Source organism: Corylus avellana, chromosome 10, assembly GCF_965113065.1.
Source record: "Corylus avellana chromosome 10, dhCorAvel1.hap1.2, whole genome shotgun sequence".
Lineage (NCBI taxonomy): Eukaryota > Viridiplantae > Streptophyta > Magnoliopsida > Fagales > Betulaceae > Corylus > Corylus avellana.
In genome coordinates, this window is record NC_142499.1 from 20729518 (window position 1) to 20732526 (window position 3009).

The 3009-nt window shown below is 37.1% G+C and overlaps 1 pseudogene across 1 annotated transcript; it reads left to right on the plus strand.

Moving 5' to 3' along the window:
• Positions 1-1871, plus strand: LOC132162144 (tRNA-splicing endonuclease subunit Sen2-1 pseudogene; annotated as a pseudogene). The gene is made up of 3 exons (XR_015909383.1): positions 1-244; positions 841-1574; positions 1694-1871. The product of XR_015909383.1 is annotated as a tRNA-splicing endonuclease subunit Sen2-1 pseudogene (transcript).
• The last annotated feature ends 1138 nt before the right edge of the window (positions 1872-3009 follow it).

Consider the following 3009-nt stretch of genomic DNA (forward strand, 5'->3'; position numbering starts at 1 on the left):
CACGCACGCCGACGTCGCCTCTGCAAGTCATCTTCCTCCCTTCCTCTCTCAAACTCTCAATTCTCAGTTCTCTCTTCTCAGCTCCCTCGCCTCCCTCTCCTCTCACTTTCAGCCTCCTTCGCCGGCTTTTCCTCTCACTCTCTCGCCACCGTCTCCTCTCACAACATCTCACTGTCTCGGCTCCGATCTCCCTCTGCTCTCGGCGGCTCAGCCTTCTCTACCTCAGTCCGTTGTTCTTAGATGGGTACATTATGGACTTTCCAGATCTTCTTTTGTGTGTTTAGTTGTTAAATTAGAGAAATTTCATTGTGTTGATGGTTGGTCTTAGAGAGCTCTAATCTGGAAATCCGCGAGTTTCCCAGATGGCTTTTTGCGAAAAGCTTTGAAATTTAGTGTGGTGATTGGCAAGAATGAGAGGAAGTAGGTAGTAGATACTTGTGGGCTTGAGCGTGTTGCTATGAGAGATGATAGGTTGACTTATATAATATCATTGTTATGTGGAATACTGATCTTGCTCGTCCTAGAAAACCCCACTAGAATGTAAAACATCCGAAAGTAAATTTCATCAGAAAACAAAATCAGGTCTTGAAAGTTTAAGCTGCAGTCTTTGTTGGAGACTGGAAAAGGGCCTTCTTGTAGATATATTGGTCAAAGGGCCTTCTTGTAGATATATTGGTCAAAGGGCCTTCTTGTGTTATGTGGTCGTTGAATGAGCAAAAGCTTCATACTTTTTGCCATTACTAGTATTATTATTTTGGCAAGCTCCGAAGTGTAAGTTGTTTTTAGCCATAACTGAGAGAGCATGGAGTCTAAACTTTTGTAAGTTTAATATTTTTGCAGGATTAAATGGAGCCAAGATGGAAAGGAAAGGGCTTAAAAGCTAATGCTCTTGCATAGCCCATGTCAAAGATAGTGTCACAGCTTCAGTCTTCTCTAATTCAATCAGATGCTCATGGACTTCTCGCTGGCTGCAGTGTACTTATACAAGTTGAATCAGAACAAACTGATCTTCTCGATCGTGCGTGCTTTGGAGGACGCATTATTACAGCTGAAAAGGATAAGGATTTGTTTCGGCTGGGTTTAGAAGAAGCCTTTTACCTATGCCATTCGTTGAAGTGCCTCAAGATTGTAGGTGGTGATAATTGTTCAAAGAATGATGTAGAGCTATGGCAGTGCATGATATCCAAAAAATCAACTTTCCCTGATTTCTACAAGGCTTATTCTCATCTTCGAATGAAAAATTGGGTTGTGAAGTCGGGTTCTAATTATGGTGTGGACTTTGTTGCCTACCGTCACCATCCATCTCTGGTCCATTCTGAATATGCTGAGCTTGTTTTGTCAGAAGGAGAGGGCGAAGTAAATGGCCGATTGAGGTTGTGGTCTGATCTCCATTGCACAACTCGAGTTAGTCGAGGTGTTGTGAAGACGCTTTTAGTTCTTAAGATCAATAAAAATGGTAATGGTACTGCTTCTCCATCGTATTTGGAGAAATACACTGTTGTAGAGCGCACAGTCACAAGATGGCATCCAGAACAATGCCGTGAAGATCATATGATAGTTGAAAAGAGAACCAGGTAAGTTTAGTTTCCACACTACATGGACGTAATGATTTCATATTTTCAACTCATGAAATGGATCTTCTTCCCTTTTTATAGTATTTGGAATTAATCTTATTCCTAATATATCGATGCAGGGAACTAGAAGCTCCTGTAAAAGCAAGTTTAAAGACAAAATTTATTCAAAACCATGATGTAAAATTGAAGCAAGGCCTAGTTGGAACCATTCGGAATCTTAGTCTAGTTAGGATTAGTCTATTTTTTGTGTCTATTTCCTTAATAGTAAGCTGTTGCCTGATGGATTGTTTGAATTAGATTTTCCTTAGTTAAATTTATTGAAATGGGTTGGAGGATTAATCCTTTGTTTTGCAAAGGAATATGATCATCGCCAGTTTAAAATAGACCGGAGAATATCCAGTTCATAGCTATGATTTTTAAGAAGAAATCCTAAAGTCACAGATAGGACACTTGTCCACTAAATAAAAATAATAATAAAATATTATTTTAGATTTAAATAAACATAAAATAATAAAATATTAAGGGACTACCCCAGTTTGGGGCTGGGTTGGCTTCGGCCACCCCAGACCTTATTTTTATTTAAATCTAAAATAATATTTTATTATTATTTTTAGTTAGTGGGCAATTGTCCTATTTGTAGCTTTAGGATTTCGAAGAATAAATTTTAGCCATTAACTGGATATTCTTCAGTCTATTTTGGACTGTAGAGGATCCTATTCCTTTTGCAAACATATATGTTTCTTACATTTTTCTTAGATTGATGATGTGTCAAAATTTGAGAGATGGGCAGAAAACACAAGGGTTTTCTGCCCTGATTGTATAGAAGCAACCCTCCTGATTGAATCAACTTTATATACCATTTTTTTTTTAAGTTTTTAATTTTAATTCAAAGTAAGGGAAGAAAAAAAAGAGAAATTTCAAGAACACAAACGAAATTAACAGAGAAATTCTAGTAACAATCGGGAATGGGTCAAATAAATGACCCAACCCATCAAGTAAATCAAAACGGCCAAAAGAGACTGTTATAAACGGCAAAATTTCGTAAACGGAATAAAACCCCAAAGGGTTGCCGACATGACCATCCAAAGCCAGAAAGGAGAGGAACAACTAAATACGAATGTCATGGGAAAGGGAAATAGCCAACCATATACCAACTTAGTACGTCATGGAATTAACCAATGTCATAATTAAATATGTAATATTTAGCATTGCTCATTTTGAATATAGTTTTGTTTGGTATGGTATGTATACATGTATATTTGCCACTAAGATTTGTACTTAAAACTTGGAACATTTTTTCAGAATAGAGACAAAGACAAAACTACATTGGAATAGTGATGACAAATATTTTCTACAATTGGGCCTAAATATTAGCTTAAGCTTTTAGATTAAATGATGTAATCTTAATATATTATATGATGGTCTCATGGTTGAA